The sequence below is a fragment of the Ascaphus truei genome, chromosome 5 (assembly GCF_040206685.1).
Source record: "Ascaphus truei isolate aAscTru1 chromosome 5, aAscTru1.hap1, whole genome shotgun sequence".
Lineage (NCBI taxonomy): Eukaryota > Metazoa > Chordata > Amphibia > Anura > Ascaphidae > Ascaphus > Ascaphus truei.
Window position 1 is genome coordinate 100,998,869 of NC_134487.1, and position 24,033 is coordinate 101,022,901.

Genomic DNA, 24,033 nt, shown 5'->3' on the forward strand with positions numbered 1-24,033 from the left:
AAGACCAAACTGTGTGTGTGTGTGTGTGTGTGTGTGTGTGTGTGTGTGTGTGTGTGTGTGTGTACACACAATTTTTAACATACCATCAATAGGTATCTGTATCTTTTTTTTTTCTTTTCTTGCGAGCTCATCCTCAGGGATGCAACATAATGTGCATCATGTCAATTTGAGATAACAGCATTATTTACTAAATGTTATAGCGTTGACAATCGGATCAATCATTGTAGATCTCTTAAAAATTTTTTTATAAATGTTATAGTTACAGAGCAGAGACATTTAAGCAATTCGTGTGTCTGCTCTTCAATAATTGTAATCCCATTAATATTCTGGGGCAAACTAATTTTACTAGCACAACTAGTCAGTAATGCTGCAGGAATGTATCTGCAAATACAGTTAATATTGCATTCAGAAGCAGCAAAACTTTGTGCAGCTAATGCATCATATATACCGTAAGCTATATGCCAAATAGCAGAAGACAGAAGAGAAACATTATCAGCAAACTAATGTAACATGTTGTCCTGGGGTATTTTAAAAATCACTGCACGTCCATTAGGGCACAGAACAGCAATCACTCTCATCTCCAGTGAGAAAGGTGCACCGTAAAGATTCCTACACCCCCCGTGGCAGCCAAGGGGTTAATATGACCTGGGAATCTAACCAGCTTTTCTCTTTTTTACCTTGAGGTATAGAACATTTAAATATTTAATATTTTGAGCAAATCTTGTTAATCATGCTATATATATATTTTTTTGTTTCCTCTGGATTATTTTCTTGCTTCCAGCAGTTGCTTCCTGTAAATCGGGTCTCTCTGCAGCGACCCGATAATGATATTCCAATACACTGGTTTGAGAGCTGCCGCGTCCGATGCAAGCGACTGAGAATTATCAGCACGCTGGAAGGGTTCATTGTATGTGTTCTTGATTGTGCTGAAATATTTCATGACAATGGAAATGGCTTCTGATTATTTTGTTGTATTGAGTGTTTAGCTTCTTCAGCGTGCCTTGTACATATGGTCTGGAGATATTGATTGGTTGCAATGTGATTTATGCTGGTTTCCCAGCATTACCTTGTAAAAGACATAGAGAGATAGAGGTATACTAGTCTGTTGAACTGTTAGACAAATCTTTGAGCTGCCAATACAGTGGAACACAGGAATTCATTCTCCCCTTTCCCTTGTACTGTTTTTTAATGTAGTAATTAAAGGTGAATTTGTACTTCAAGAGCAATCCTCCCCCCCCCCCCCAGTCACCTATGAGTTGATCTTGTATAATGTTGGTATCGTTCCCCCTGAGCATGTCCTGCACTTTAACATTTTGATAAATTGTGATTTATTTCAATCTCTAGCTTCTGCGGTTACCATGGAAACCTTAAGACTGCACTGGGCTCTGGGGAGAGCTCCATTTTACCCTCCCGGGCATTGAATATTTCAAAACTTTTATATCTCCTGAACGAAGAATTTGATTTTAAAAATAAAGAGCGCATTGCAAAGGGCAAGAATGAAGTTAAAAAATGCAAAAACTTGCAATCATCTCATACAGCTGCTTTAAAGTAGAAAAAATGGATGACATTATAGTAAGAAGTATTCAAATAAATATACTAAATGCCAACTACGGTACAACTATACACTCCATGCACTAGTTTAATTGCTGAACATTTAAGTAGAATCTGGCAATAATACATTTAAAAAAAAAACATTATTTGAATTGTATTTAAAGCAGCAAAACATGGAAAATCCTTCATTTATTTATTTTTAAATAAAGGAGTAACTTAGTATTGGATAATACTGTCTGCAATATTTTTTTAAACTCCTAATGACATTTTTAATGCTTTTTTTCCTAATGTACTGTTCATCCTTTGGCTGTTTATCAACCATTTATAAAGTCATATCCACTTCCTCTTTTGAAACAGGCTCTCACACGCCTTTATGAGCTCTGCCTCTTTGGAACAAAGTATCACACATTGATCTGTTGTGTTCCAAACAGCAGACTGTCTATTGCTCTGAAAGCTGTAAGAATAATGTGTTACACTTTATACACAGTTATATAATGTTACATATCAACAGCAGCATTTCACAGACTGCAGAACAAAGTTAGAAGGCAGACATTTCGTTAGGCACACAATCAGGATTTTGACAGATTCATAACAGCACCAAATGATTTGCCAGCTTAGGTAAGAATGAAGAATTATACATTGTCACATGCTTTACATATAAAAATAATAAGAAAATAAAGCGGAATCTAGTATTGCTACTTTAATATTTACTGTACAATGTCCTCTTTAAGAAGTGCTCATTTTTAAGACACCTCATGCTTGTTTGTGCAAATTGTATTTACTTAAATTCTAGACCGAGTCTTTTTGCAGATCTGGAGCATATTGTACTTTACTCCAAGAGGTGTCATCCCCTCTCTGCACCAGAGCTCCGTACCTGTCTGGATCCTGTATATTTAGGTTTGCAGAAAAGTGGACCCCTGTTAAGTACTATAGTTCTGCTGTAAATAATCAAAATCACTTATTAAGAGTGATAAAGTATCCCAGATATGTTGCAACAAAGTTCTCTTCCATGAAAAAAAATCAAAGGTGAAATCAGCAACACCTTAATAGAGTAATTTGCAAAAATAAGAGGGGTGCATGGAATCCAAAGGGACCCCGTGTTCCTCACAGACTAACAATTAAGTATATAATGGTATCCCCCACTCAATATAATAACTCTGTAAGAGATCAAGACAGTAATAGCGAAAATATATACTTTTACTCATTGTGCCACATATTCACAATATTAAGTAAAGACATGGCAAAACAAAAACAAATCATGGAGCTGTAATACACAGATAAAGACATGAACAATAGTGAATAGAAATACAGTACTTATCCACAGCTCTCAAACACATAAGCACACAGGGAAGACAAGGCTGGTAACACGTAATGGCAACGTTAGATCTAGCTAAAAAACGATGCAAAAATTCCGAACACCAGTAAAACAAGGTACTCGACAACAAAAGTATTTACAGAAAATGTATGGAGGTGGGAGGTGGGGGGCAATGTTTCGGGGGCTGGCCTTTTTCAGTCCTGTTCCACCAGTTGATAACAACTGTTGTACTTCCTATAGCTGTCCATTAAATGTAATATGGTCTTTCAACTGGTAAAGTCTTCTACACAATTTTCTGCTAGTACCCACAATACGTCATAAAGTAGCAAATGTAAGTACAGTAAGTAAAAGTAAATAACACAATTTGGCACTAGTAGAACCAGGAGATAATGGTGAGAAGCAGGCCTGCCTGTGACGTGTGAATGTGCTCACAAGTGATTTTCATTTGCACTAGTAAAAGGATTTCAAAGAAGATAGATTAGTTATAACCTAACTGACATATTGCTTTTAAATATCTAATTATATACAGGATTACGGCGAATTACTAAAGGGACAGTTTTGTTAGTACTTCTGAGGAAGGAGATGTACAAAATGAATGACCAGAGTAAGCTTATACAGTAGTAGTGGTCAAGATTGTGCCAAATACAATTCAGTACCCCAGGAGTACAAAATAACTTGGCACCAAAGCGGAGGCACAAAGTACGTTAGAGAAAGTGTATGATGGTACCTGTGACTAATCAAGAAGAAAAAAAAAAATCTTCTGGTTGCTGCATTTTGAGAACCTTAAAAGTGACCACGTCGAGTAACAAGGTAATGGAAAACGGGTAAGAAAAAAGCTGGTGGTGTATGGTGTTATTGGCAGAGAGAAATAAGTAATAGTACCTGAAAGGAAGTGGCAATATCACTACACAGATTTAATAGTGTAATCTTGCATACATTGATTAATAATTTGATATGTTTGTTGCGGTGGCAATGAACACCTCCTGTGATACAGTTACATTGGTGACTGGTACATTGTGCAAACAATTATTTTGGTAATTTGTTTTACTTTGTTCGTTTAATGTCATCAAAATGATACATTCTCATTTAAAAAATCACAACATTTCAATCGACTTATACAGTGGACAGGTTCACATTTTTAGCCCTGTTATATTTTAATACGTTTGAAGGACATGAGGTGCTAAAAATGTGAATCTAAGAACATTAGTTGGCTAATTAAGGTGTCATCTATGTATGCTCACATCCCTGTGTGTTCATCTGTTGGGTAGCTGCTAAACCTAATACAGCTCAACCCCCTTATAATGCTGTGGTTGGGGTCCAAAGAATCACATCGCGCTATAAGCAGATCACGTTAGAAATAATGTACAATTGTATGCATTGTACAATAAAGTATTTAAGACACCAATAATCGTGTTGTAAAGTTTTCATAAATACGAAAAGTGGGAGCCACGCGTACATCGCGTTATAAGCGGATTCGCGTTGTAACGGATCGCGTTATAACGGGGATGAGCTGTATAGCCAGGTACCCCCGGGGCTACTAATTTCCCTGCCTAACATATAAGACCTGGTACCAGCGCAGGCAGTGTTACGGTTAAATCTATGCCCTGCTGCAGTCAACAGCTCCCTTGAGTGACGGGGGTTTTTGCCTAAGGCCTAGATACTGCCCACACCAGGTCTAAGACCTGGGAACCTCCCCTGATTACTAAATTTGGAGCTGTAGCCCCTTTTTGTTGAGTGTTAGAAGTGTGGAGCCAGGGCTCTGGATCACCTTCTATCCCCTCCCTCAGAGGAGTGGTAGCATATACCCCATACTCCATCAGGGTGCATGGGAGACAAGGAGAGACTCTTGGGGCCTCAAGCCCCTGGGGTTGACTCCATGGACACAGAGAAGAACGTGTATGCTGTGTGCTGTTGTGTTTCAATAAAAACAGTTATATTTTTACTCCTGCCTGAGGATGCAATCTTTCAGGGGGAGGGAAAGAGGTTTTCTGCAGGGACTGTACCTATCTGATAGGCCCTGTTGGAATGGAGGCACTGCACCGACGAAGATAAAGGAGCTACAGATCAAAAAGCCTGTCCTGTCAATCCCCACTAACATCGGCGCAAGCTCAGGCCCTTCTGTAAACCTGCAGGTGAGCACCACAACACCAGGTAGCAGTGAATCTTCCTTAGGGTGGGGGAACATCGGTTACATTTGGAGGCGCTGCTGAGATTTAAAATCATATGTCAAACTGAGAAGGGCTTGAAAAACACTATCACGGCCATTGCAAGAGGAATTATGAGTAGTGTACCTGGGGGCTCTTGGGATCCAAGGGACCAGAACCCCCGGTAAAGGGAAACTATCACATGAATATCCATACTTCATGCCAGGCTTAGAGGTGCTTGATCACCATATCAGGGCCATATCAGAAGGATTATGTGTAGGGTACCTGGGGATCCTGGTCTCAAGGGACCGGAACAGTCTGAAGGGGACTACAACATGACTTTCCACAAATAGTGCTCAACAGTATGTGCGGGTAGAGTCCCAGGGGGGGCTCTCGAAATTCGAGAGGCCAGGACCTCCGTTTAAAGGAGCTGCATCAATACAATAGCGGTTCCCGCCAAAATGGGAGAACCGCGTGGTAAGCTTTGCAAGATGCAAGCTTTACTTTGCAAGACTGTGCAGGGCTTGGCGCAAAAGCTGGAGATGCGCCCACCTTTTAGTGTCTGGACTCCTGTATCCACCAGGGGGAGGAGGCACTTAACCAATTGCGTGTTACCACTAGGGGCATAGCCAGATGCAAGCTACCGCGCCCTCAGATACACGTGGTGACTCCAAGGAAATGGACCTAATCAGGACTGCTCCTTGTATTATTGCTGTTATTGCAGAGAAAACCCTAATAGGAGGCCTCCTGTTAGAACAGATCCACGGAGAGGACTTTCTCCAATGTATTTGCTCGAGCTGTGACTACCCTGGCGGGGAAGTGACAGTTAAGTCCCGTTGCAAGAGGTGTGGAACACCCCACCTTCAGCCACAAGTGCTGCCATCACCAGTGCCTGGCAAGAAGGAAGTACGGGCCTTCTACACTATAATCTGTGAGCTACAAAGGCTCATGGGGCAAGCTTTCCACACGGAGGAGCAGAGTTGCCTGATGGCCATCTATAATACCAGCAAATACTGGTATTTTGTAGCACTAAAGACGTGACTTTCATTTGCAGAATAGCCTTACACAACATAACAAAATCCCACAAGCACAGTAAGTAGAAAAATAAAGGTTTGCCAGTTTTCATTTCCAAAAAAAGAGCAGAAACACTGGTTTCAGTAGCATTGTTGAGGTTTTCGTGATTACCCAGTCTTTTTATAAAGGCACCATGTTGGAGAAGAGCAACAATTGTTTCCATCGTTGAAAGACCCGCTTAATTCATGTTTCCGTTGTGCTTTACTAGGAAAGTCAATTTACCATGACTTTAACGTCCCTATAGAGTGTACTGGGCTTAATAAAAGTTACAGGTTGCACATTAACTTCCCTATAGAAGAGCATAATGGACACACACGTTTCTCCAATGTCTCACTGGAAGTCATTCAGGCAGTAGTGATACTGCTCCTGTCTTGCAAAGGAAGAGTATTTCTCTATCGGTCCATTGAAAAAAAAAATATATATCTGTAGGCCCCAAGAGTAGGAGGCAACTAAATTATTATTATTTTTTATTTGTAAAGCGCCAACATATTCCGCAGCGCGGTACAATGGGGGGTACACAGTGACCTCACTTGCATAAACAGAACGACGTACAAGTAAGGACAGATGAGTGCAAACAGAAGAAAGCTAACGAGGGCCCTGCCCGTGCAAGCTTACAATCCAGAGGGAATAAGGACAACGTTGAAGGTAAAGTGGCTGCTCATTAGGGGATGGGGTATACACCAGGATGGAGTATGCCTTGGGAAACCACTTTTTTTATATGCTAGATATTTTAGATCATTCATCCAGAGCTGAGCAGCGATATTTTTAGCTGGGGCAGCTCCCCGGTACCTGAGTTACTTTCTGACTCTGTTCTCACTCTGTGTCTTTGTAGACAGTTTAAGATGGCCTCCGCAGTCGTCCAGTAGGAAGCTGTAACGTCATCTCCCTGATGACTTTGCTGCTTCCTATTGTCTGGTGAGCCATTTTGATCTCCCTAACGGGAGCAGAGACACAGGCAACTAAACCTGTGAGTATCTCGGGAACCGAGGGGTCTCTGAAGCCAACGATAGCTAAAGAAATAACTTTTTTTTTTTTAAATTAAAAACCACACAGAAAAAAATGGGGATTGCTGGATTAAGCCTATACAATTTACACGTTAACCTATACAACCTATACAAGTTGGTAAATGCAACGATATCTGATGTAATTTATTTAATTATAAAGCACAAGAGACAACATTTTGGTTATTGCTAAAAAGTTAGAAAAATTACAAGAAATGCAAAAACCAACTCCTGTTGCCACAAGGTAGTATATGACAGCAAGCCATTGTATAAACCAGGGGAGCGCAATCTTTTTTCCCTGCACCCCCTGCTGATTTTCCCCCTCTCCTAGCGCCCCCCTCCCCCCCAGTCTTACCTTGATTCAGACGTCCTGGCGTCATGTTGTCACGGCAATGTGACATCACATATAACCCCGCAGCGTCATTTGAAGCCGCATTGCCATGGTGACGCATCACCAGGAGTGTCTGAATCAAGGCAAGTAAGGTTTACAGAGGCCCTGCAGCTCCCCTGGTATTAGTTTAAATGCATTCGGGAAGCGCACAGGGCCTCTGTAAACCCCGCGCCCCCCGCAGCGAATCTCGGGCCCCCATGGGGGGCGCGCTCCCCACTTTGCGCACCGCTGGTATAAACCATTAAATCTTCACTTGTTTCCACTGACCTTGGTAAATCACTTTGGTTGTCCAGTGCTCTCCAGCTATCATAGCTTATCTGAGGTCAGGAAGGACTCGTGAAGATAAATTGTTTATGTAATGGCTTGCCGTCATATTTTCTACGCAAGTGTGTGTAAATTAATTCTACGGTCATTTATCTTGCAACCCTGGCGTTCCGTGACTCTGCGTTTCCCAAGTTTTGACACCTTTGGACGTAATCCATAATTCCCTTGGCATCTAATTTTTTTTTTTTAAAGGAACTATAAATATGCCGCTATGAACCTAACAATTGTACATGCTAATTACAATCGTTGATTTTTACGTGGATACTAAAAACATACGTGAAGAAGTAACTAGAGAGCTTTCTATGTACCAAAAGAACAGAATGTGTAGGTGCTAATCTCTTAAATCACATCTCCGAACCTTTCCCTGACAGGTTGATGGCTAATAACTTTCTTGCAGGGAACAAGTTTCGATGATCTTGATATTGATGGATTCCCTGCTGGAATATGGATAGCTTACAATAACAAATCCTGCTATCAAAGGGCAAAAAGACAATAAAATCTACTTCATGTACAATAAAAAAAGAAGTCAAAATCTATTAAATATGTGGGAATAAAGGTTTCTCCGGTGTTTTCTGCTATTCTTATGTGCACAACAATGTAAGTGCTTTACATTCACATTTTTCATTGGCTTGCCAAGGCCACCTGTTCCAGCTTCGCTCCAATGGGCAGAGTCTGCAGTACAATACTAAGCGGCCTATCACGTTAATGCCTTTAACATTTTGAGTTGTGTTAACAATACAGCAACCAAGGGGTTAACTTTCATTTTAAAAAATACCCATTTTCCCTCTGTCTCCTGTGAGGTTATCTGGTTCAACATGATATTTGTATTAATGGGGCAATAAAACAATGATCATGAACAGTGGTTGACAAATCACCAAAAAATCTATTCGCCACACAAAAAAATCTACTCGCCACCTAGTACCAAACGTGTGCTGCTTGGGCCAATATTTACTCGCCCGGGGGTTAAATCCACTCGCCCCGGGGCGAGCAAATGTATAGGTTTGTCGAACACTGATCATGAATATAGCTATACTTGTAGTGACTGCTTACAGGGTACCGATGAACCAGAGATGTGACTTGATCTGGCCATAAGTATCTTCAAAGGCATCATAAAAATCCCTGATACCTTTCTGGCTACCAGAGAAAAGGTGACAGAAAAGTAGTCTCCATTTTCTTACAGATTTAAACATATATGATAATTGTAATGTCTTATTTATATAGCGCCATTAATGTACATAGCGCTTCACAGCAGTAATATACGTGGTAATCAAATAAATAACAGATAATATAAATAACAGGTCATGTGAATAAGTGCTTAAGACATAAAAGTAACATTACGGAAGAGGAGTCCCTGCTCCGAGGAAATTACAGTATCATTGTAATATAATATATATTATGTTTTTGTAACATGCCTTTTCTGTAAACACTACCCTTTTTGTTTATTAAATCTAAAATGGAATAAGGACGATATTTGGGCTCTAATTGAACCAAGTACCTTTTGAAGAGATGAATCACATTTTCGGACACATTGTGCTATTGTGGTTTTTGTGTTAATTATATCTTTCCAGTAAACGGGGCCAAGGACTCCTGAGGGTAAGACCATAAATTATTTTTGGTGGTGGAAGCTTATAGAGGTGTAGTCTGATGGTTTTGGGGGAACTAGTGCTAATTGTTATTGCCCTGTGGGGAGGTAAGTGAATCAGCTGAATATTTTAACCCCTTTCACATGCACAAGTCATGTACACACAGGTGTGGCGTTCGTTAAAGACTTTTATGGAATAACGCAATGGCCGTCAAGTCCGAAGTCAATGGCAGTTAACTCCCGTTAAGGTGCGTTAACCCACAACAGACCTTAGTGACTCTGCCCCTTGGAGTGTTTTCTTTGCTTTGGTTGCTAAGCAAACTTAAATGCCGGTTCTGGATTGGCTCTGCTTTTTTGGTGCCTTTTTATGCTCCTTGTGTATATAAGTTTGCTCTCATGCAGTATCTGCATGTTGTGGTCCCTGTTGTCCCTGTAGGACCTAAATATTGTGAGTGATGGTCATTACCACGCTATATATATACATACAGTATATATATATATTATTTTTTTACATGTTCTTGTATAGCGCTGCTAGTTTTACATAGCGCTTTACAGAGACATTTTGCAGGCACAGGTTCCTACCCTGTGGAGCTTACAATCTATTTTTTCGTGCCTGAGGCACAGGGAGATAAAGTGACTTGCCCATGGTCACAAAGAGCTGACACCGGGAATTGAACCACTCCCCTGCTTCAAACTCGGGGTCAGTCAGTGTCTTTACTCACTGAGCCACTCCCACTCCCTATATGCAATAGACAGACATAGGTCGCAACAGTGCAGACAAACAGTGGGTGGTTGTCACTGTGAATACAAACTATCGGAAGGGAAGTGCCGGCGTCACTCTTCTGTGTGTCTGTGTGATCACCCCAGCTTCAGAGGATAGATCACGCGATGTTTGCTTGGTCCCGTTTCAATGACATCAGAGGATAGAGGGAAAGTCCGTCAGCTCCAGCTGATTAAGCTAACTGGATCACACAAAAGTAATCCTCCAGAATGTATACTGTGCTCGGGCAGGTAAAATGTACTGAGGCACTATAGGGGTTACCTTTGGCACAAAGTACAACAACCCTACGAGTTTCGTTCCGATCAACGGAACTTCACCAGGGATAATATATACACATTCAGTAGATGTGTGTGTGTATATGTGTGTATATGTGTGTAAGTATATATGGGATATTTTTAAGCCTGTGACGTGAACATAATTTGTAAAATGATTTATTCAGGATGACTAAAACTTTGGCTGTGCTGGAGATATGTGTAATCACCAGCTGGCAAAAGTAGCAATTGTTGTACATCCTGTGATATTTGTTGTGATACTGATGAGCGCAAGGCTTTAGGATCCACATTTGGAAAGCAATATTAAACATGTCTTCAATAGTGCTACATTTAACTTGATATTATAGTTAAATACTTATCTATATATCTACTCATACTCAAGGGTCACTTAGTTTAATTCTTTGACCAAAAAATGTTATGCCTACAACCACTTCACGGTCTATTAGAGACCACTCTCCCTCCATTAGGCTGAGTCCATAGAGACTTCAGCCGTGCGGAGGCTGAGGGAAAGCGGGTGCTTTCCCTGGCCTAAGACCGCGCGCTGTCCGGGGGCGTGTCGGGGGGGGGGGGGGGCTGTGACGCGTCACTGTGCTGGTTCGCTCTCATTGGGCGAGCGTAGAAACTAAAATTTTCTTAAGACACACGCTTCCGCACGCGTGCGCGAGCCCCTGCTAAAGCCGCTCTCATTGCGGCTGCAGGGGCTCAGTGCCGAGCAGCAGCGCGCCTCAGCACAGGCGCTGACCATGCCCGAGGCCTTAGAGAGGTTATGAGAGCTTTTTGCAGGTGCTGCAGTGTCAGGACCTACAGATGGGCCATACAGTGATGTGGTTGTAGGCTAAAAATACTTTGGACAAAGAATTGAACTAAATGACCCTTGCTTATGAGAAGATATACAGATAAGTACATAACATGTCAAGTTAGATGAAGCACTGGGCCTTTTTGTCTTTTGTTCTATGCATGAAGTCACTGTCCTAGTAGCATTCTTTTTGACACAATATATATGATCTGGTGGAATTGGGTTCTGAGCTTACAGGGGCTGTGTGTGTTTGTCTTAAATAGTGACACTATTTTCAGAATGGTAGAGAATACTTTATATGATAAAGTGTTGGGAATATATAACATAAATGCAACAGAATACTAATAGTATGTGTCTTTTCTGATGAAACAATACCACCTTGTCATATAACTTCATTATACTGTACTGTTTGTGCCCAAGAAGGGTTTTAAAAGCAATTTTTTCTGTCTGATTTACCCGCTTTTAAAAATAAATGTAATTTGTTACAGATCTTAACTGTTAAATCATTTAACTGTTGTCGAAGTACCGATGTGAGCATATACCTCTCATGGGGATATATATTTACAGGTAGTTCTCGCTTTACGACATTTTGCTTTCCGTCACATAATGCAGTCTAAAAACTCATTATCCACCGCGGTTTTCGCATATCCGAGGGAAACCTCCGCCGATTAACATGGGTCCCGCTTTCCGACTGTCTCGTCTCCGACACGGGTTTGTGGGACGCATTGTGTCAGAAAAGCGAGGACTGCCTGTATCTCCCCATGACGTCACGAGCACTGGGCAGAGCAGGGAGGGCTATGATCCTGCCTATTCACCTAACACCATGTGATGGTGAAGGGGCGTAATTAACCCCTAGAGGCCCTAGTAATCCCTGAGGCGGGTTACAAATATATAGCTGTATTTGTAACCCGCCTTGTGGTGATGGTGATTACTCTATGTAATTCCATCCTATATACCAATAGGGACAACATAGTATCTACACACACTTAGTAATGTTACAGCCTCTTACATTTCCACACCTACCCACACCATTGATATACTCTCCCACTCCACACACACCTTTTGTAAAGCGGTGTATACACGGTGGGCTCTTCTTTCATTTATAGTTGCATACATACATGCATGCATACACACACACACACTCTTACATCACTAACATTCAGGGACTATTTAACACTTCAAGTCATAAATCACATACTATACAGGGGGGGTGTTAGGTTTCAGTCACAGATAACATTCTTATATGCACTGTTTTTAAGTTGAACCTTGCTTGCTTTATTCAATGTACCATCGCCGGAAGCGATGGCCACAGTTGTTAGCCACAGAACAGTATCGTCTATTCGTTTTTGATTATTAAAGCTCGGCTAACATGGTACCGACACTTCTACACATATATATATATATATATATACACACATATATATATTCAAATAGAACAGTTGGCACTCCATAGTTGCTGATAGGCTGTAGGTGCTTGTCCCATATGGATAATATAGACATACGTTACCGTTCCGAGGTCTGGTAAAGCAAGAGACAGCACTCAATTGAAGAAAACTTCACAAAGTGTATTAGTGAAAATAGTGGTACATCAAGAAACCCAACGTTTCGGTCCTCCAAAATGGGACCTTCCTCAAGGGGATACAAGGGGAGAGTGACAGACAAACCACAAATATATACACACATCAAGACACTAACAATCAATTAGCATCAACCAATAACCATCAACCAATTAAAATAATTGCACACACCTGCAGTGATGACATCATGTGTTGACCATACTTGACCATACTTGCATAAGGCCCTTCCCTGTTGCCTACATCATCATACACCCTCTGTGTGTGGTGTCCATGACAACCACACTGTTGCATAACACTGCTGGCTAATGGCAGATGGCACATGCGATCCCTAGTGGCAGTTCCCTGCTAACTACATGTAGTTCCTGAAACGCTGGCAGATCTCTCATTAACACAATGCTAGCCCCTGATGCATGTAAAGGCAGAGGTAAAGCGTAAGGGAAGCTTGTGCATGCGCATAGCGAAAGCCACCCGAGGTCGTCATGGCAACCAGTAGGAAGAAGTGTGCAACGCTATGAACCCCAGTCGTATATACTGAGATATTAATAAAGATGCAGAGTAGAACCCTCGGTCTGCAGGTGGTGTAATGAACCCAAGGGAGTGTGTGTGGGGGGGAAAGTGCAGAAAATAAAGTGGTGGGGATCATGCAAGAACAGCTAACAAGTGCCTGGAGGGGTCAGAATATATACAGTATAGACATAAGGGAACTGTTCTAAACCCAATGTGGTCATAGAAACAGCGGCCTCTGCAATAAAGAGAATAAAATAAAGGAGTACTGATAAGTAACAAAGTGCCAGCTATATGAGACCATCTATAAGAATAGTAGGCAGTCCTATCATGCAAGCTGACATCCATTCTGCTAAAGGCCCAAGGAGCAGACAATAGGGGTCACATGACTACATAACAAAAGGAACCACAAAGAAAAGGCATAACTGTGGCCCCAAATGAAGCCAACAAATAACACTGGACTTCACGCAACTTGATGCACAGTATACCAAGGGCACTCAGCTATATGTCCAAATGTCCATATGGCCCACCAGAACATATTGATCAAAATCTATAGTCACTCAGGGAAAACAGCTTAGCTTAAAGTCTTCATTAAGTCCTTTAGGTGTCATGGTGTTGAGTTCAAATATTGCCCTGGCTTCCAACTTGAGCAGTAGTCTGTTCCTGTCTCCACCCCTCATCGGGGCGCGGGCCTGTATGATGGGCATGCATCTGAGGGTCGCTAGACTGTGGTTGTACTTCCTGAAGTGCCGTGCCACTGGTTGGTGTTTTAGATCATCATCTGCGCTGAGGAGTGCCTTCCTGATAGCGCATAGATGAATGCTGATGCGTTCTTTCAGCATTCTCATAGTCTTTCCAACGTAGTAAAGCCCGCAAGGGCATTTGATAAAGTAGACTACGTACTTAGACTCGCAGTTCAAGTATTGTTTAATCTTTGTGGATTTGCCACTTTGAGGATGCGCAAATGCATTGCCCGTCTGCATAAACTGGCAATTGGAACAGCCATGGCACCTGTAGGACCCTGGTTTCCTGGCCAACCAGGTCTTCGCAGGTGTGTACTTATCGACAGGGTCGGACTGTGTGAGCAGGTCTCCCAAATTTCTACCTCTTTTGTAGCAGAACAGGGTCTGGAAGTCTTTCCCGATTTTTCGGTCATTGGCCAATATATGCCAGTGTTTCTTTATTGACCTTTTAATATGCCCAGAAGCCGTACTGTAGGTACTGACCACCTTGCAGCGGTCAGGGCCAGCGGTCTTCATTGCTGGTGATAGTAGTTCCTCCCTGCTCGGGATCCTGGCTTTGGTGAGGGCATCATTTACTTCTTTGGGATCATACCCCCTCGCAAGAAAACGAGCTGCCATCTGCAGGAGGGCTCCTTCCACCATGGCGGGGTCACTCGGGATCCTGCGGACCCGTAGTAATTGAGAATACGGAAGATACACCTTCAGGGGTGGTGGGTGATGGCTGGTGGCATGTAGGAGTGGGTTTCTGGAACAGGCGTGTGCACAGCTTGCCATTGTCCTTGTAGACAATGGTATCCAGGAATGACACTTCACTTGTGCTGTAGCTGGCTGTGAACCGTTTGGTACACGGAATATTGTTTAAGTGTTCAATAAACAAAAGAAGCTCTGTTTCTGGTCCTGCCCATATCAGGAACACATCGCCAATGTAGTCGTAGTATTTGGATATACAGTACGCAAATGGAGCATCATTGAGCAGATGAATGTTCTCATAAGAGTCCATAAATAAATTGGCATATGCCGGTGCCATGTTGGACCCCATTACAGTGCCTGTCAGCTGCAGGTAGAAGGTTTTCTCGAACCTGAAGAAGTTTTAACACGGTACCGATACTTCGTGAACTTGCAGTTGCTGTTACAGCCAAAAAATAGACGACGTGGAGTGAATGGATCCCCTAACATCCACACCCCCAAACCTTTGTGGCATCAGCTGTGCAGCCACTTTACCTTTTGTTCAACATTGCCCCTTACTCTCGTTAGATTGTAAACTCTCATGAGCAGGGCCCTCATTGCCTCTTTTTGTAATTGTTTGGACAAACATGCGCGTTCTGTTTCTGTAATTTATATAACTGTGTACCTCATTGTACCGCGCTGCGGAATATGTTGGCGCTTTAGGCCAGGTCCATAGTGCCTTCGCCCGTGCGGAGGCGTGCGCGGCCGTGACGTTGCCCACTGGAAGCGGGTGCGTTTTTCAGGCCATGGTACGCGCACCGTCCGTGGGCGTGTCTAGGGGCGTGCCAGTGACGTCACAGAGCCGGTGAACTGATTTTCTTGCGCAACGCGCTCCCGCGCGCAGCCACACGCCGCACGGACGGGAACACTGCCTTAAGGCAGTCTGCACTGTCTGCGGTACCATGGCCCCAGCCTTACAAAGAAATGGTATTAACAATAGGCAGGAAGAACACATTGATCAACACTAAAAAGAACATTTTTGTAATGGTTGACTATTTGCAAGAGAGAGAAGTTGCTTTGTGTAACCCCAACCCTTTTTTAATTAATCTTGCCTTTGCTCTTACGTGTGAACTTAGCCGCAAGACCATGTGTCCTTTGGGGTCAGCCCCAGAGTTAATCTCTTACATTAGTCATTGTCCAGGTGCAGAGAAGTTCTTCAGTACCATTGGTCCTTGATTTGAGTAGCCTGAAAAGCAAGATCATGGGTACATAAAATATCTACCCAGGTGCCTGGTTCTAGTAATATATGAAACCAAGGCAGATCTCCATTAATTATGAAAATGAATACATACTTCACAAAAATACCTATAAGCTGGCACTGCAAATGTGTCACAATGAGAATGTAGCCTAATTTATTGGGTCGATAGACACTTTTCCAAACATGCAGCTTTCTGAATTAACTTTACATATAGAATTAGCTTTTAGCCATCTTGGGCATACAAAAAAGGATTCCTAACATTGTAGAACGTTGTCATCTAACTTTGTTATACACACACTTTCTTTAATGTACATACCATACATGTATGTAGCAAACGTGACTGCAGTGGGACATACGCAACGCACCAGTGGGAGAAGCGTTATTGTTGTCTATCTTGATAAAGATTTTTTTTGCATATATCTGATGTGCCTATCCCTTTATTTTATACGGTATATATAATATCTCTATCGAATCAGGCTTACCCGTATCAAAGGCAGTGTCCTTAACACTATTGATCTCCAGTGAGATAAAAACAGCTCACTTGTCCGTATTATCGCCAGTATAAGGCCGTGCTTATAGTGCCGGCGACGCAACGTCGCCCGAAAACAAATGCATTGCCGCCGCCGCGTGCGATGGAGCAACGTCGCCGTCGCGAAAACTGGTAGCCGGCAAAATTGTATTTTTCAAGGGCTGTCGCGTCAACCGATCAAATTGCCGGAAACATGCGACGCTGCCGCTTTTCCTGTCTGTTTCTAGTGTAACAAAATAATTGCATTTAATTGTAGTTATTCTCAAACTTTGTAAAGTATTGTGTTGCGCCCTTAAATTGAGGCATGTATTTACTTAAAAAATTGTATTGGATGCATTGAATGTCTTTTTATAGAGCGCCAAAAGTGTACTCAGCGCTTCACAAAGAATATAGTACAGGGAATTATAATAATACATTAAACGCAGCAAAATCAGACAATAGGAAAGGAAATCCCTGCCCCGAAGATTTTACATTCTAAGGCCTCGGACATGGTCAAAAAGACCGTGCTGAGGGGAAACATTATCCCTATCAGCGCGGCTTTAGACGGCGCTTCCGCAGGCGTGCGGAGGCGTGTGGAAATGCAGGAGACGGGCAAGTTTAAATGTTGCCGCTGAGGGAAGCGCAAGGCCGGTCACGTGACTGCCAGAAGCCAATGGCAGTCCGTGACGTCGGCGCCGTGACGTGGCACCCTAGCCCTGCCTTCCGGCCCGCCTCCCACCCGGCACACAAGCGCACTCGCTGACGCTCATGCAGGGACACGAAGAATCTGCTGCTTGAGCAAGAGAGCATGAGCATCAGCGCTGCCCAGCGCTCTTCATATCACCATGTCCCAGGCCTAAGAGGTATGATGGGAGATTTACAGAGACAGCAGGTGAGGGAATAAGTGCTGTAGATGACAGTGCTTGGTCACAATGGTGGTAGGAGTGACTGTGGGTGTGGGACAATAGCCAGAGGCTATTGGGATGCTTGATTTGTGGGGCAAGTTTTGAGGTTGGTCAGGATAAATCAGAAGATTAACACAATTTGCATTGGAGGAGATTGCAGGGAGGCCTGAGTCAGAGCAGGTGTGTTTATGTCTGGGTTCAGGATTAGGAGAGATATCCCCAGCAGCAGGAAGCAGCAGAAAGAGTGTGTGAATAGAGGATTTGTGGGGATGCTTTTTATTAAAGGGTAAGGACGTTGTTGGGAAAGATGTGTATAAATAATGGTGCAGTGTATGGGCACAGACATAGGTGGACGGGAGGAGAGATGAAGAAATGTGGATAGGAGGGATGAGGAAGTTGGAGAGAACAGAAATTTTTACAAAGGAGTGAGGAGACATTAAACAGAAAAGGCAATAGGGAGGGCATAGTGAGATGCAGGAGGAGAAACTAAACCAGGTATTGGAGGATAGGAAGAGTACAAATTATCACAGCATTTAGAAAAACAAGTTCTCACAGTTACAAGGTTGTAGTTGTTTTTGAAGTGCAGAGTCCAGATCCTCTTGTAGTATTCAACTCAAATTCTAACTCCAGTATTAACTCCACAGACACTTTGTGACACAGCCATATGGCTCACAGCCAAGATATACTCATTTAAATACTCTAACACACAGTGCGCTTAATTTGATAGGGGGTTCCAATCAAACAAATGTGTGAGGAAATGAAATCAGAAATTAGTCCATAGTATTCAGTATGCATCCAGGTTTAAGGATATTAAAAGATTAACTCCACAGACACTTTATGTGACACTTTTGGGTGACACATTCAAAATAGAAGATGACGATGATAATGAGCAGCTTTTGGGGAGAGACTATGGATACATGAAGAGACATATATTTCCACTGCATACAGTATGTATGAAACCTTTGTGAGCTTCTTACATCTGAGATTGAGATTGATCTCTTGTGAACAGAGGTTATAGAACTACCTCTGACCTGTCCTTTTGGATCTCTAGGCTGATGGACTAGACTGTTGAGTGTCACTGGACTACCGGGATTGGTGGCGATGTGATCACTTTAGTAGCAATCACATGGCCATGACTGCCCAACAAACGGTTGGGGGGCTCTACTTCAAGTTTTGATCCGATGGAACGGTCGGTCAGATCATCCCCATTTTTACTATGACATACCTGGTATGTCAGGGCCCGTGACGTACCAGATTTGACAATAGGTCATTGGAAAGGTTGACGCAAACCTGCACCATTTACTGATGCAAACTGATACAGATCATTACACTACAGTACCAAACAACGCCTCGCCTACCTGCTTCAAGAAACACTCCCCAAATGACTAACTGGAGAAACAAATGACACAAAGCACCTTGATGCATTGACGAAAATTGACGTCATGATTTAAAGCAGTTCTACAGTGTGATGCTTCATACGTATGTCTCAAAAGGCTCGTACTTAACAACCCAAAGCTGTTGATCCCACGTCACAAACAATTCCCTCCAATCCTATCTGCATCTAGATTTAGCAATAAAATAGTGCAACGTACTGTATAATGGAAGCAGGTTGCGTAATGAGTCTTATTTACTGTACCTGTTTACTGCTGTTGCAATATAAATATGCATGCACACTTAACCTCTCTAATAAGGCAAACATTTGCCATTAGCAAAATAATCTGAGCTTCTTTGGGAGCTCATTTCATTACAGAAGAACCAGGGTCACTTGATCATTAGAAGAATTTGAACAGTTTCTCCAACCCAATGTGTAAAACACTAGATGGATTGCACTTAGTTTTTTTTATTATAATGATTTTGTAACATCAGCAGTGCATATGACCCCTATTGGAACAATCTGCATTAAAAATAATTTATTTTACTATAGGATACCATTCAAACTCAAATTGTCATACACATGCGTGTGTGTGTTTTGTAAGAAACAAGACCATCACAAGGGTGAAATTTAAATTGACTGCCATATAGCAAGGAGAAATGACCATCGTTGGACAGGGCGGGTACTCATCTGTATTTCAAGGGATATCAAAAGACCAAGAGGACAACCAAAGTAAGATGGGAGGATGAAATCAGAAGATTGGAGAAGAGAGGCTCGTAATCGCAGTACCCAGAAGAATCTTGGGGAGGCCTTCATTCAGCAGTGGGGCTGTTGCTGAGCTTTTGATTATTTCCTAGTGCGTTTGACAATGTTTAGAGCGGGCTCCCAAATTGTCAGGCAAACTGTGTGTGGGCTCTGACATTTTTTATTTTATTTTTAAGTGTCTCGAATCATTTTACAGGCATGTGTAACATAAGCTTTGTTTTCAATAAGGTTGTCTCTTTAGAGCAGTCTCCTTTATCAAAATCAAGGCTTGTGGTGTGTTCCAGGGTTTTACTGTACAGTGTTGCAGTCGATTTGGGATTAAAAAAGAGGACCGCCTACTGCTTCTGGGGTTTTTTTTTTTGTATGTGTTAAGACAAACAAAAAAATAGCGCAGATTGTTGTTTTAATTGGCATTAACGGCAAGCTGCACCATTTGAACTCCTAATAAGCATTGGGATGGAATCTCAATTGGCTGTGTTGTTTCTTAAAATGATCATCCATAAAACGACACCATTAAAGTTCATAAAGGGCATTAAGTGCACCGCTATCATGTTTCAGCCTTCAAGTGGCTGCTAAAAATTCCTAGTGCAGCACATTATTAGTCATTTCATGTCAGAATAGATTTGACTGTAAAGCAGCTCCAAGTAGTTTTTTTATATTGGGTCATATGTGTTAAACAAACTGGCAGAAGTACCTATTGACTTTCTTGCTCCCTTCCTGTGCAATTTCCTTTCTGTTTCAATTGGGGTGTCTAAATGCACTGTGGTAGTTACCACCCCTTACTATGCAGCATGAGATAGATCTCAGTTGCTGACATCTTAATCACGGGAGCATTTTCTTTTACCTTTCTTCTGTAATTTATCATTTTTAAAGATCTGTTGGAACACAGATTCTCAAAATTAACACATCAATTACAATATTTACTGTACCACACAAATTATAAATCTATTACTTCTCCGGTCTCTTTGCAGGAGCTGCGCTACTTCTTGTACATTAACCAAGCCTTAGAGTTTGCTTTTGATGATCTCTTTAATGTTTTCTACCTTGATGATGGGACTTTTTATTTTTTAGTAAGCAAAGTTTACCTTAAAATTGGCTGAATCTTATTCTGAGCTGAGGGTAATCCTACTAGACCTGTGAGAATGAATAATAAAAATGGCATGTACTTGTTAGACTAATCGTTGGATTTAAGTTCTATGAAGAATTGCTAGAAGACTTGTGCAAAGTTTAAAGGAATGCAAATAAAATGGTCTTTTAGCATGGGTCTTAGAAATAGTTATTTTTTGATCCTTTGTATTTCTTCTATACTGTATGTGTGCTAATCCGTGACTGAGTAGTACTGTTTTCGGCATACCAATATAACTCTGACCTGTGCACTTCCCAAAGCTCTGCTAGAAACTGGCCCAAAATGTTATTTTTCAGACACAAGCATACTGCCCTCTAGCAATAAGGAGATGGTAGGGACAACAAGGGGTTCAGGGGCGCAATAGAGTCAGGCTCCAGCCTACTTATTTCAAATGCCCATAGACGTAACTATTTACATTTCTCAAGATGCAATGGCATCCTTTGCTACTTGGTAGCAGTGGAGATAAGGTTTTTGTGGCAGTTACGCCTCTGGAAACATTGTGTCCGAAATATCGATCGCTGAAGTCTGGTTTTGGTTCCCTAACACTTAATCATATTTTTAAGACGTATTTGACTTTTAGTGATATGCCAAACTATCCAAAATGCATTCGCAACATTTTTTTTTTTTTTATAAGCTTTTCGCCTCCCAAGTTCAATTTTCTGGGAAAACATTTTGCCAAACTTGAAAAGGCTAAAAAATCCCTAAACACATATTTTCACTATCGTTTCGCTGTTTTGCCAACAAATCGCAGCTCAGTCATAATTCACAAAACTAATTTGCTATAGATTTTAATTTCACCTAATCTATTAACTCGCATCGAGAGAGGGGAGCGAGAGGGTACTATTTTAGTATTCCTACCCACACTCCTTTTATACAATACATATCTGTGAACACATCTGATATACATTCAAATTCACTTATTTCCCAGGTATCGAGATTGTGTTCACAGGTGTCTCTTCACATGTATACAGGAAAGTGGTATGTTGGGAGCTATATAGGGGAATGGGCCCTCTACACAAATATGACTCACCCCCTTCCTTTCTCTCTGTCTCCTCTCTATTCCTCTCACTGGCAAAAGCCCTATTTCAGGTCCTTAATGGGAGTCTGCATATAAATTAAAATTCACATTGACATACTGCTTATATGGTTCCAGAACTCCATGCTCAAGTCGCTTTTTAGGTGCCATATTGACAATTGAGGATAACCTTCAAATATTTAACAGGCTGGAACAGGTTAAAAATTGAATGTTGTCCTTGCCAAATAAGGACACCCCCAGGCATGGTTGAAGATGTTTTTTGCATAGCAAAAGAAACGAATGCAGTGTTATGTTGTTTTTGTAAAGAATTTCACACTGATGCCTGAAAATTGGTATGTGCATACAGAATGTAAGTGTTTATCCCCTAGAGATGATGCAGAGAGCTTAATTTAAATACATTTCTGTTTGTGTCGGCATTAGTTATCTCTGATCCAATGAAGCTGCCTCTAGAGAAATAGTTGGTACAATGGCTGGAGATTGTAATGTTTGGCGCCCAAGACTCAGTTGATAATTGGATGGTGCCTTTAATGAAGCATACCTGTAGATTAAGATTGTGTTAACGGATTGAGTGCTTAAAACAGTGATTTTCAACCAGGGTTGTTGGATGGGGACAGCTGGGACAACTGTCCCAGGCACGGCTGCACCCCTGCAGCAGCGGTAGCCTGACAATCGCCTCTCTTCTCCGGTCAGCACCGTATGTCGGGCCCAACTTCTGCCCGACCAGAGGAGGGAGCTGCAGACCAGCACAGCACGGGAGGCCTCCTTGCCCCAGGGTAAGGGGTGTGTTGTGGAGGAGATGGAGGGAGTGGAAAAGATGGATATGAAGGGGGGGGGGGGGCAGGGAAAAGGACGGGGAGGGGAAGAGAGGGGAGGGAGGGAGAAGGAGGGCAGGGTTTCCCCAGAATTTCATAATATAATTCCTGGATTCCCAAACCAAAAAAAGGTTGAAAACCACTGGTGTAAGGAGTAGCAAAACTACTAGTTCTTCTGTCACCGAGTTGATTTTGTTATGTAGAGCAGGTCATGGGCAATGTATTAGAAACAATGGATTATTTACCAATACCTAATTTTTATAGTAGTAGCCTATTTAGTGCTGTGCTGTCCCAGACTTTTTTTGTCCTCGTACCATTGGTCTTGTGGCTGGCCTGTCCATGCACTGCCACTACTTGGAAGTTTTACCCCAACCCCATGGTAGATGAGGTTGAAATAAGACCTATATTTCCATTAAGTGTAACCTTGGTTAAAATGTAGATGACAGAAACGTATCCTATATTTGTATTAACAGTATGCAGTATTGATCCAGAGGAAGGCAAACAAAAAACCCCAGTGAAACATTATCCAATGATGTCTCAGGGGAAGAAAATAAATTCCTTCCTGACTCCAATAATCATATTTCTTCCTTGATCAACATCCTTCCCATGTTTAGCTATTTAATATATACCTGTGCAACAGGGTTTCCCCCACCCTCTGAGAGATTCCTCTATTACATGGTGTTGTTGTGCTGCTCACCTGTTGTACACTAACCTCTTGTGTGGCACTGTATCAAAAGCTTTAGCAAAATCTAAGTAGACCACATCAACTGTATTACCCTAGTCTAAATTCCTACTTACCTCCTCAAAGAAAGTAATAAGGTTCATCCTTCTTTAATCCATGCTGACTCCTACTAAAAAAATGTGTTATCCGTTTGGTATTTTTGAACATTATCCCATATTAAGCCTTCACTTTTCCACTATTGCTATCAGACTTACAGGTTTGTAATTCCCTGATAATGATCTAGCTCCCTTTATAAATATAGGCACCACATCTGCTTGACACCAATCTTGTGGTACTGAGCCTGTGGAAATGGAGTCCTTGAATATTAAATGTAATGGTTTGGCGATTACTGAAGTTAGCTCCTTAAGAACTCTTGGGTGCATGCCATCAGGGCCAGGTGCTTTATTTACTTTAATTTTATCAAGCGGCCTATGCACTTCTTCCTGAGTTAACAATTTGTTAGTTAATATAGAGGTTGTGGCTTCCTCGTTGCACTATTGTTTCAATTGATACCTCCCTGGTAAATACAAAGACAAATCCTTCATTTAATACCTCTGCTTTAGCCTTATCGCCAATAATTTGCCTACCCATCTCTCACTGAAAGGGTCCTATAGTCTTTTCTAATCTTTTTGCTATTAAGGTACTTGAAGAACTTTTTAGGGTTGACCTTACTTTCTACTGCAATCCCTTTTTCATTATCCATTTTTGCTCATTTGATTGCCCTTTTATAACACTTGTTACGTTCCTTATGATTCTGATATGATGTCTCTCTCCCTTCTGACTTTAGATTCTTAAACGCCTGCTTCTTT

General features: G+C 41.9%; 1 protein-coding gene across 15 annotated transcripts in view; it reads left to right on the forward strand.

Moving 5' to 3' along the window:
• The window catches only part of GRIP1 (glutamate receptor interacting protein 1), an 894,479-nt gene that overhangs the window by 668,824 nt on the left and 201,622 nt on the right, over nt 1-24,033 (forward strand). The window lies entirely within an intron of this gene.